The following is a 12,248-nucleotide window of genomic DNA, read 5'->3' on the forward strand; positions in this document are numbered from 1 at the left end:
TAACTCTAATTTGTTTTTCTGCTTCATTGGAAATCTTCTGTGGGTTTGTTACCATTCTTACGTAAAACCGCCCCCCCCTTTATGAACTGCCTTTTCATCCTTTTCAGTAAACTTGCAATCTTGTTTCACAGAAGGTTTGTGGTCTACATTGATTATCACCTCATATCTATGTTTTTCAGCTGCAAAAAAGGAAGTCCTTGGAAATAAAACCCACTGAATTAAACCGGGGTCTTCCGAGGAAGCAGGCGCGCGTGCATTCCCCGCCTGCTACCTTGCGGGCAACAGTTACTCGGCTGCAAACATCATTTAATAAGCCTCGGAACGAATCCGCCCGCCGCCCTCTGCAGGGTTACTCGGACGCGGATCAGATTCGCCTCTCAAGGACTTAACTTCCCAGGAAACACCCGCAAGTCGCGCCAAGTCATTTAGAAACAAGTCTCAAACGAATGAAGGTTCGCTTTCCACTAGAACGGCAGCCCTGCCACGCGCACCCAGCAGCAGTCGCCCTCGCGGACAGACCCTGCGCGAGAAAAGCCTCTTTGCAGAGTTCCAAAAAGGGGGCGGGGAAAAGAACGGAGAAAGAAAGAAGGAAGGAAGGAAGCAGCGAACGAGCACCTCATTGGACAGCAGCCCCGACGGGAGCTCCGCCCTCTTTGGCTGGGGCTCGCTTCCTCATTGGCCAGCCGGACGAAGCGGACCCCCGCGAGCCCGGCAGCGAGTCAGAAATCGGTTGCCGGGCAGGGTGGGGCGTGGCTGGCCAATGGGCGAGAGGAGAGGTGCAGCGGTGGCGGTTGAAGGCGCTCGCGCAGGCGCGTCCGCGTTCTGTAGCAACGGCCGAAGAGGAGGAGGAGGAGCCACTGCTCTTGTTGTCGTCGCCGAGATCCGGCGGCGGCGGCCGTGGAGGAGGGCAGGTGGGTGGCGCCTCCTCCTCCTCCGCCTTTCCCCCTCCCAGCGCGCAAGCAGTTGCCCGTCGCCAGCCCCTCTGAGGGAAGCCTGGCTGGCTGGCTGGCTCGGGAGCCGGCGGCGCGGTGCCCCCAGCTGAGGGAGAGCGGCCGGGGGTGGCGGGTCCCGGTCCTGGCCTCCGCCCTCCTTCAGGAGCCCCAGCAGGTGAGCGAGGCTGCTGCGGCTGAGGGGGAAGCGGTGGCAGCAGGAGGGCACGGCGGGGTGGGGAGGAGAGAGGGAGGGACGGCGAAGGCCTGAGGAGGGGGCGGCGAGGGAACCCGGGGGGGGCAGATATATAGATATAGATATGTGTGTGTGTGTGTGTGTGTGTGTGTGTGTGTGTATTGGGGGGTTTAAAAAGGAGCCAGGGGAAGCGGACTTCGGAAAGAGGGGGCAATTCTGGGGTGGGTTTTTCTTTTGCTGAGGTGGGGGGCGAAGCCTCCTGACGGGCTAACATAGAGGGCTGGATTGGGGCTGGTGGTGGGGAGGAGTGGGAGATTTGGGGTGAGTGCGTAGGATCTACGCTGGGGAATGAAAGGGTCGCGGGTTGGGTGGGGGAAGGTGGCAGCTGCACACACACAAATACACCCCCCCCCAATTGTGGGGTTGGGGTGTGGAGGGAAGCAGGACACCTATTGGGGATGGGGGGGATCTGGTAGGAAGTGGTGGAATAAACAAGAGTTTTTGGGTGGGTGGGTGATGACTGGGGATTTGGGTAATAAATCGATAGGGCGGTTAATGTTTAGGGGTTTTTTTGGAGGGGGAGCCGTTAAGACACGAAGGGTAGAGATGGGCGATGCAAGTGGAGTAGAAGGAATCTGGTCGTTAGGGTGCTCAAGGGGTGGATGGGGTGCTGGCTGGGGCTCAGGGTGTGTGTACCTAGATGTATGGGGAAATCGTGAGATGTGAACTGAGGAGTTGTGGGGCTGGCAGAGAAGATGAGGGGCTGCAGGCTTATGCCTTCTGGCTTGTCGATGAGTCTGTATACGGCCCACTGTAGCTGCACCAGGGCATAAAAAGGTAAAGGGACCCCTGACCATTAGGTCCAGTCGTGGCCGACTCAGGGGTTGCGGCGCTCATCTCACTAGGTTTGGGCTATTAGTGGTGCAGGATATATATATATATATATATATATATATATATATATATGTAGTACTGTATATAGAGAATGGGTTGGCGGGAGAGCAATGGGGAGAAAGGAGGAGATGTTGCTTGTGAGACCTGTCTGGTGGGTGAACACTACTGTTGGGGAATATCAGGAGCAAGTGGGAGGAGGAGAGGTGTTGGGAGCTGACTCACGTTAATACCTGGATAATTGGGAGGGGGAGAGGTTGCTTTTAGCAGATTCCCTGTTTGTGGTGGGGTAAGTGGCTGGTGCTCCTTAGACATGAGACTGTATGGGGGGGGGAGGTGACCATTATAGATCAGTGAGAAGTTAGGGGATGGGGGGGGGAGGTAGGGCATTGGGTAGGGGATTCTGGTGGAAAAGAGAAAACAGCAAGAGTTGAAAAACTTGTTCAGTTAGTCAGGTTAATACCTGGGTATTGGGAGATTCTGTATTTTAAGCTAGCTGAATAAGGGCTGAGATGAAAATTTGTGAGAAAAAGATGGGCTATCATTTTATTTACTTATAAAAGTATTTCTGTACTGCCAGTTTATACAATACTATGTGGTGGTTAATGCTGGTATATATGTTTAGAGAGATGATCTGAGGAGGGGATAATAAGTGCTTGGCTGGGGATTGAATTGATTCGGTTTTGAGCAAAGTGTTAGAGGTAAATTGATTAGAATTTATGAGTGGTGCTGAGAGTGACAGCACAATATTGCGCTGTTGAACAGAGGTCATAGGTTTGGGGTGGTGGTCATGGAAAATAAGATAATTGTGCATGGAGAAGGGAGGAATTTAGGAGAACCAGAGTAGGGTCTATTGCTGTTCTGGAAGGAAGTGAGAGTCTAGATGGGTTATGTAAGAGTGCCAGAGTGGTATAGTGGCTAAAGAGCCAGAGTAGAAGCCTGATTCAAATATCTGTCCAGCAGTGAACATCACAGGATGATCTGGGGTCAGTCACTCTCTCTCAAACTAAAAAAAAGACATCTCTCAAGTTTGTAGTGAGGATAAAATGGGAATGGGAACTAGGTATGCCACACTGAGCTCTTTGGCTGAATGGCAAAATATAAATGGTGATGAATGAATGTTCTTAAGAATTTGGGAGATGTTTGGAGTGGGTTGTGAGGGGCATATGGAGTGGTTGATGTTTATGGTAACTGACCTGATCTTGGGAATGAGCTGGGGATAAGGAGAAAGAAGAGATGCATGGAAGAGGAATCATTGGAATAATTTCAGGTAGGACTTGAGAGGAGTTCACTCTGAGAAGTATGGTGGCAGGGGAGCTGTCTGTGAATGAAGGAGTATGTTGAAGAGGAGAATTGGGTGAGCAACTGGCACCTAGTTTTAAGAAATTAGGTCTGGCAGCTGCTTGCTTTGGATCAGGCTGGTTGAGTGTAGTCGTTGAGCAAATCTAATAGGCATAGTGATGTGGCCAAAAGCAGTATTGGTTGGTTGATTTTTTTTTTTGTCTGAACTGGTGGGGAATGATTGGCCTCAGTTTTAAACAGGTGGCAAGAAGTTACAGACTAGCTAGTGTGGTTGGTAGGACAAAAGAAACCAATTTGGTTTATGCTCTGGAAGGTAGTATGAGTGAAAGATTTTTAGGCACTAGTAAGAACAGGATATGGTTGATAGTGTGGAGGGAAATGAGTCTGAATTATCAAGTAAGCTTCATACAAAGGTGATCAGTTAGAAGCTGCACAGAGCGTGGGAGCTAATTGGAAGCTAAATACTGGTAAGGGACTGGTTGGGAATGATGAAATACACAACTTGAAACAGTCAGAGTTGGGGCATTTAGGAATCCCTAATATTTTTTCAGTTCTCACAAGAATCAGGAAAATGGGCATTTACTGGAGCAGAATCTTAGAGCTGAAGGGAGAGACATACAGAAGCTGAGTGTAGACTAGAAGGAAGAATTGGTTATTTGGTTCAGTTAATGCCTATGTCTGAGGAGGACGTGTAAGGATTGTGCTGCGCAGAAGAAAACACTATGTGAAATTGCAATTGTTGTGGTAGGAGCTGGATAGTCAGAAGGATTAAGTTTGGGTGGAGCTTGTTCAAAACAGAGTGCTCTCCTTCCCCCTCCCCCACCTTTGGAGGGCTAGAGATATAGAACTCATTCAGCCTGAGGCTGAATATTGACTCCATGTGAGGCAGCCTGGGAAGGGAGCTATCATTTGGACTGCTCTTAAGTTAAGGGAGAGGCTTGGATATGAGGGGGCTAACTGTGTATGTCACTTAGTATGAGGAGGCATCCAGTGTGAAGGGGGAGAAATGTGTGATTGGATGCAAGAAAGAGCAGGCTAGCTCAGGATTAGACATGTCCAAAGTGTAAGACTGATAGAGGATTTGAGAGTCTCCTAGGACTGCTTGGAATAAGAAGTATTCTTTTGGAAGGTGACAACAGAAGTACCATTTTATGGTAATAATAGGTCATATGGACCATATAGCTCAAGGCAGGGTTGGGGAGTTGACTATCTGTGTAGGGATTCCTCTTTGCCAAAAACAGTTTTGTGAGTAATTTAAAAATGATTTTCTAACATTGCTGAGTTGTTAAGCTGGGTATAACTAGGTGCTAGGATAACACTGAGCCCTTATAGTGCTGGGTGAAACATTTAGAGAGAAACTTCCTGTTAACACAGTTGTGAGTATTACAGTACTCCCACTCAGGAACTGGGGAGGCGTGAAAGAGTGCAATGAATTTGGGGCGGGGGCTGTTATTTGGCTAGTAGCTGAGGTATAGTGTTGCTCTCTGGAGAAGCTGCTTGGCAGCTTGGAGCAGAATTGGGATGAGGTTGTCTTTTTTGTTATAAATAGCCGCTGAAGGGAGAAAGAAGGAGACTGAAGGGAGAACTTCACCATCGAGCGAACACAAATGTTATTGCAAGCTCCTGTCTTGCTACTGTGGGAGGCTCAGGCAGCAGCTTCCAGGAAGTTCTGTCTGGTTTCTTTTTTGTGCACACTATGTGGAGGCTGCCTCCCTTGTGTCTTATTCTTATAGGAAATGAAATGCAAAGGGAGGAGAATCTCACTGCTCTAGTACCTTATTTCAGAATTTATGAACACGTAACTGCATTAATGCTTGCTTTAAAAGAATACTCTAATTGCAGCTAACACTAAAGTGCTTTATATCTGTGCCATGCGTCTTGAGACTTCCTGAATTTCCTATAAAGAGCTAGGCTTTGATCTGATCTTAATCATTTATGTCTCTCACCAGCTTTGCTAGTAGTAGACATGATCAGTCATTTCTATTCACAAGAGTCATGACATTTATAGGTCTGGCTTTTGACATTAACATAACTCGGTAAAATAAGCTTCAAAATATAGAGGATATCTCTGCAAAGCAAATACAGTGGTACCTCGGGTTACAGACACTTCAGGTTACAGACTCTGCTAACCCAGAAATAGTACCTCGGGTTAAGAACTTTGCTTCAGGATGAGAACAGAAATTGTGTGGCGGTGGCAGCAGGAGGCCCCATTAGCTAAAGTGTTGCCTCGGGTTAAGAACAGTTTCAGGTTAAGAACGAACCTCCATAATGAATTAAGTTCTTAACCTGAGGTACCACTGTACTGCCAGCTTTGCCCATTCAGCTCTTATAACATGGTGTACAATATTTTGGGGCCAGCTCTTCATGCCTTTTGCTAGGATCCATGTGCAGGAAGCCATGGTCACCTTTTACCTATCTGGTGCCAAGTACTTCAGTGTGGCACAGGGATTTTCTTGAGTGCTAGCTGTTATAAATTCAATACCATTTTAGGATTTCTGGAAATTGTGGTGTGGGGCTTGGCAGCAAATGATTCTGCAGTTTCCTCATTCGGTGGTTTCCTCATGTGAAGTCATCCGTGTTTCTTTTCTGTGTCTCTGTCTGCCTGTCTTTATAATTTTTCTAGACCGAAGTATAGTCTTGGTACAATTTTCATTTGGTCTGTCATTTCAACTCTCCTATAGAAAGAGAAAATCCAAGAGTCCACAGTTTAGGACTCACTACATATTTTATTTATAAAAGTATTTGTATAACACAATCTCAAAAAATATCAGGGTGGTGTCATATGTAGTGAGCAGCCTTTTGAGTATTGTTGGCTGGATAATAAGCAAAATAGCAAGAGGAGTTGAGAGGGAGTCGAGTGGGGGAGCTGGACATTATGGAAGACGCCAAGTCTGCATCAACAGCATGTCCATTTTTCTGTCTTCTCTCCCCCCACTCCTGTATTTTGCTTGACATCCAGTCTGTAAAAATGTTTTGGAGAACTTGAAAATGGTGATAGTTTAATTGGTGGCTTTTGATGATTTTTCTAAGGGACCAGCACAATTTCCTATGCTTTTTGAATGGGTGAATAGAAAACTACTAGTAAAATTTGATTGTCTGTTGATGATTTAAGTTTTTAGAGGCAGAATACTAATAGAAGTTTGTAGATTTCTCCTGGGGCCAATAGCCTTTGTTTCTTGGCATTCACCTGAGTGGTACAAGTGTGCACACAGCTACCGTAGTGAAACACAGTACAGAGCTACTGAGGGTGCATGTGTAGCCAGTAGCCTTTTAAGACTTGAAGAAAGTAGTGAGCAACTTGTGCAACTGCCATAGTCTTGTGTTGTGTAAAACCTAATGCAGTACTATAGCAGCTGTGCACAGCTTTGGTGCCGCTACAGTTACTTGGCTCAGAAAGATACATGGAATCACCCTTGTTAATGGGGATACATTTCGCTTGATAGCTTTTGTGGGGAAGAAGATGCAGAACAAGGGAGGTGCAGTGGTGCAGCAGTCTCTGAGCAATTATATGCAAGTCTTACAAAAATCCATAAAGCAGTAAATTATAATTGGGATGTTGCAGCTTATTATTTGTTACATAATACCATAACCAAATGATTCTCTAATTTTTTCTTGAAGCTGGATCACTTGACTGAAAAAGGATTACTTCAGCTGTTATCAAAGTTGTGCTTAACCTCTGCTTTGAATGAGCCTTCTTCACACCATATCTGGAACATTCTGGCCTGAATTCACTTTTTCATTTTCAAGGGTAAGATTTTCTATATTTTAAAAATATTTTTATATTTAAAAAAGCACCTAGTTACTTGGGATTGTCTGACATCACAAGGGATCCATCTTTGCAAACTAAAGGATAGTTCAGATGTTGCAATAAACGGAAGTTGAAATTTAACCAGCTACTCTTTCACTAGGAGAGTAACTTATCTTCTCCTGCTAATGGCCCCAGAACAATACTCTCCCCCCACACTTTTCAATTCCTGCAAACACCAGTGTGAGTCAGGAGAAGGTGGGGAGTGGCTGAAAGCTATCCCTGAAACTAGCAGCATAAAAGAATGCCTCCAGTGTGACTATAAACCAAGTGGTAAGAGAGCAAGGGTTAATAACCAGCTTTCCCCAATTTGTAGCATTACCTGAATAGCTTTTACTTGTTTACCATTACGATTGCTAGGTTTTATGGCACAATAAAGATACAGAAGCTCTCCTTCAGACATTTTCAAATCTCTTCATTCTCGTTAGCCTTTTTTTTAAAAAAGGTTACATAGCACTAGTAGTGCTGTTTATTCCATTGTAGTGTTGCCTAAAGGCTTGGGAACATTTTAGACAATTTTTTTTAAAAAAACTGTGTACCAACTGGTTAAATATATTTTGGTTGATTTGAGGAACAATTCCATACCTCAGTTATGCTGGCTGTGAGATGACACATTTTTGCAGAAGCCCTGCTACAGTAGCAGGACATGAAATATACCACTGCCGTGACAGATAATACCAACAGAATGTTCTGCCAGTAAATATATGGTAGTGGGATGGGCAAAACAAAGTGGAGTAGTGAGCAGAGGCAATGCTGGGGGAGTATTCTGTATTTATGCTGTATCCTGTACTCAGACCACGACTGTGCCCTTGTAATAATAATTTATTATTTATATCCCGCCCATCTGGCTGGGTTTCTCCAGCCACTCTGGGCTGCTTCCAACAAAATGTCAAAATACAATGGTATGTTAAACATTAAAAGCTTCCCTAAACAGGGCTGCCTTCAGATGTTTTCTAAAAGTCTGGCTGTGCTTCTGTTTGACATCTGGTGGGAGGGCATTCCACAGGGCGGGTGCCACTATTGAGAAGGCCCTCTGCCTGGTTCCCTGTAACCTGGCTTCTCACAGTGAGGGAACCGCCAGAAGGCCCTTGGCGCTGGACCTCAGTGTCCGGGCAGAACGATGGGGGTGGAGACGCTCCTTCAGGTATACTGGACTGAGGCTGTTTAGGGCTGTAAAGGTCAGCAGCAACACTTTGAATTGTGCTCAGAAACGTACTGGGAGCCAGTGTAGATCTTTCAAGACCGGTGTTATATGGTCTCGGCGACACAGTCTGCGGGCAGATAGGGTCTCAGCCTGCGTACCAGATGGAGCTGGTAAACAGCTGCCCTGGACACAGAATTGACCTGTGCCTCCATGGACAGCTGTGAGACCAAAATGACTCCCAGGCTGCGTACCTGGTCCTTCAGGGGCACAGTTATCCCATTCAGGACCAGGGAGTCCTCCACACTTGCCTGTCTCCTGTCCCCCAAAAACGGTACTTCTGTCTTGTCAGGATTCAACCTCAGTCTGTTAGCTGCCATCCATCCTCCAACTGCCTCCAGACACTCACACAGGACCTTCACTGGTTCTGATTTGAAAGAGAGGTAGAGCTGGGTATCATATGCATACTGATGAACACCCAGCCCATTGCATTGCAGGGGGTTGGACTAGATGAAGAAGAGTTTGGATTTGATATCCCACTTTATCACTACCCAAAGGAGTCTCAAAGCGGCTAACATTTTCTTTCCCTTCCTCCCCCACAATAAACACTCTGTGAGGTGAGTGGGGCTGAGAGACTTCAGAGAAGTGTGACTAGCCCAAAGTCACCCAGCAGCTGCATGTGGAGGAGTGGAGACGCAAACCTGGTTTACCAGATTACGATTCTACCGCTCTTAACCACTTCACCACACTGGCTCTCGACAGTGCCCCCAGCTCCCAGCCCCTCTAGACAGTCCAGAAGGATGTTGTGGTCAATGGTATCAAAAGCCGCTGAGAGATCCAGCAGAACTAGGAAATAGCTCTCACCTTTGTCCCTAGCCCGCTGGAGATCATCGACCAGTGCGACCAAGGCAGTTTCAGTCCCATGATGAGGCCTGAATCCCGACTGGAAGGGATCCAAATGGTCCGCTTCTTCCAGGCGTGCCTGGAGTTGTTCAGCAACCACTCGCTCAGCCACCTTGCCCAAGAATGGAAGATTTGAGACTGGGTGATAGTTGGCCATATTGGCCAGGTCTAAAGATTATTTTTTTAAGAAGCGGTTTAATGACCGCCTCTTTCAGCAGGTCTGGGAAGGCTCCCTCACAGAGAGAAGCATTCACCACCCCGCAAAGCCCATTGCCCAGCCCTTCCTGGCTAGCTTTTATAAGCCAGGATGGGCAAAGCTCAAGGAGACAGGTGGTTGGTTGATCATTTGGCTTTACACCACCACCATAACCCGAGCAATTGATCTCCTTCTCTACTGGTGGGGGACAAAGATAGCCATCAATGTTCAGTCCACTCACGTTGCTGCAACCGAGCATAAAATATGGTGTAACTTGGTGCCCAACTGCAGCACACCAGTATGGGGAGCCCACAACTTGGATATTAGAGCATGGGGCCTATATCTCTCCAGCCCCATGTTGTACACACTATGGAGGGGTAAATAAAATGGCAGCACTTCACAAAACGCAGCCTGCCTGCAGAACACTCAGTGGAGCTTGAGCACGTTGCAGTAATATTTCTGTCTAGAACCCCTACAGGTACCTTGCCATGGGACTTCACATGCAAACCCTGCAACAGCAATTGTCATTCCACTCCAACTGGGAATACCAGGATAGAGTACCCAACACAGGTAAGCAAAGGAAAGGGGGAATCATGCTACATTGTCTTAACTGCTTAAACTGTCACCTATGCCCACACACTTTGCAATATGGGAATACTATGTCTTATCTAAGCTGTATTTTTCTAATGTGTCACTCAGAACAGTGGGAAGCCATTTCCTCTATAGACAAGGGTGGTACTCATTGCCACACACACAAGTTATCTATTGACAAAGGCAAGGCACTGCACTTTAGCTATTACTATTGTTGGTCAAATACTCATGAGCACTCTTGTCTTGCAGGATCACAGCTCAGCTGCATGGAGTAAATCAAGCTGTCACTATAGACACTGAGTTTCACCGCAGTTCTAAATGGGTGTGTATATTCACAAGTACTGCACACACATTCAGGAACTATGTGCTCCAATTGCTGACTTTTCCTTATTGCTTTCTGTGTCTTCTCTTACTTTCCACAGGACAGTCTCCCACGTACAGGATCCATCCCGCTCCCTGCTGTTTGCAGGCCATTAGAGTTGTCCATCTCATGAGCAACAGCAATGACCAGACTCCTGGTTTTTCCTCTGTAAGGTTGTTACAATCTACTTGCCCCAGAGAGGTTCCTGCATCCCTGTAAGCTGACATACAGTTATGTAACAAGTGAAGAAGCTTCTGCCTTGGAGCTGGTGCCATAAGCAACCGTGTACTTCCTACCCTAACTATCTGTTGAGCCAATTTCCAAGACCCAGGAGGCCTACTGGATTGACACCCCTACACTTGAATTTTTCTCGTTCAGGATCTTGTCTATTCTGGATTCTATGCAATAAAAGTTATGACTTTGTGATGAGTGGCGTTTTTTTGTTGCTAGTGAGTAGGAGATAGGGATCACTTTGCCTTTCATAGTATGACTGTGCTTCAGCTGACCTCAGAACATGACTCATGGGCGTGAGCATTTGATGGGCTTTCAGGGGCAGTGGTCCTTTATCCACTGCTTTCTGACTCTAGTCTGGACTACAAGAGGCGCACAAATGGAATGACTGCTGCTGTCAGAGTGTATGAGGCAGTCTCCTGTTATGGCTGAGTGGTTAGGACAGTATTCTGTGTTGCTTGCAGTGTGGGTGCAAGTCTTTGGAGCTCCTCTCTTGCCCTTGACATGACTGACTTTGGGAGGCATTCCCCCTTCTCCCCAGTGTGTCTTGAACATCCACCACCTGCTTCCCAACTTCATGCCACTTGCAGTGAACCACTGGAAGTTGCTGCCCTCTGTGTCTATGGCTGTACTTGTGTGTCCAGTGACCGCTTTTTGATGGCTAGGCAAAGGGTGTTTCCTTCCATGGGTGTGTCTCTGTTGTCTTCAGTTCAGTTCCCTATTCCCGAACTATGTACCTTCTTTTCCTCTGTGCATATGTATTGTGCCAGTATCTGTGGACATCCTTGGAACTGGCACTATTTATGTACTGCCCAATAGTGGGTTCTCCGAGTGACTTAAAATACATACAAAACAAGATAATTAAAACTATTGCAGCAGGAAATAATCATGACAAAACTCAGTGCAGCACCAAAGTTACATATATTGTAACACTCCACAAATACCCCAAAGATCTTTATTAAGACTCAGTAGCCTGGGAAAAATCAGGGTCATTGGTAACTTTGCGACTGGGTGTGCTATGGAATCATTTTGTGTGTTGTGAAGTAGGGGTGTATTTCAGGGCATTTCCTTGCTATTGTGAGCTCATTGGCTATTGCAGAGTGTGGACAACATGTGAGTATCATCTCTGGCACAATTCCCGATTGGGTGAGCCTCTATTTGTTGTCCATAGAGCTAACCATTTGTTGTCATCTACCACACTGCTAAAGTCTTTTCCAAATCATTTTTTAAACTCATCAGAGGTCCAGTTGTGATATTCACCAGCTCACCACCATTCCCTTTCCATTTGAGCCAATAGTTAAAATTATTCTTCACCACTTGCAAGGGGCTGAGTGGCCTGGGCATGTATGTGAGGCCTATTCAAAAGGTGGAAAACCTGATAGAAGATGCAACCATCCTCTTCCAAAACTTCTAGGACTCACCCATAGTTGTTCCAGAGACACTGGTTTGTTTTTCAAAGTCTCATTTTGAAATAACCTTTGGTCTCTCAGTAGGATCCCAAGAAGTGTCGGGTCTGACCCTTGATGGCATAAAAGTACTGTAATAGTAGTTCTTCTGACCTACAGAATTGTTGTGGATAAGTGATCTAAAGTAGTAAATGGGAACCGGTGGCCCTCTAGAGGTTGGCTCCATTTCCACTCTTAGCCTCAGCAAGTATGACCAGTAGTCAGGCATGACAGGAGTTGTGTCCCTCCAGATGTTA

The 12,248-nt window shown here is 46.4% G+C and overlaps 1 protein-coding gene and 1 long non-coding RNA gene across 9 annotated transcripts in view; one reads left to right on the plus strand and one right to left on the minus strand.

Annotated features, from left to right (window-relative positions):
- Window positions 1-12,248, minus strand: part of LOC310685923 — a 160,487-nt gene that overhangs the window by 62,722 nt on the left and 85,517 nt on the right. The window lies entirely within an intron of this gene.
- The window catches only part of LOC310714592 (SERTA domain-containing protein 2-like), a 19,805-nt gene continuing 8,220 nt past the window's right edge, over window positions 664-12,248 (plus strand). The window contains exons 1-5 of one of the 8 annotated variants that reach the window (XR_014529902.1): window positions 664-1,107; window positions 6,937-8,707; window positions 8,927-9,933; window positions 10,204-10,276; window positions 10,377-10,741. The gene's annotated coding sequence lies outside the window, so the exon portion shown is untranslated. Of the gene's footprint in view, window positions 1,108-6,936; window positions 8,708-8,926; window positions 9,934-10,203; window positions 10,277-10,376; window positions 10,742-12,248 lie in introns of those variants that run through there. The other 7 variants (XR_014529904.1, XR_014529906.1, XR_014529903.1 and 4 more) reach the window with 7 other exon arrangements.

This window comes from Podarcis liolepis, assembly GCF_965112155.1.
Source record: "Podarcis liolepis genome assembly, chromosome: 1".
Taxonomy (NCBI): Eukaryota; Metazoa; Chordata; class Lepidosauria; order Squamata; family Lacertidae; genus Podarcis; species Podarcis liolepis.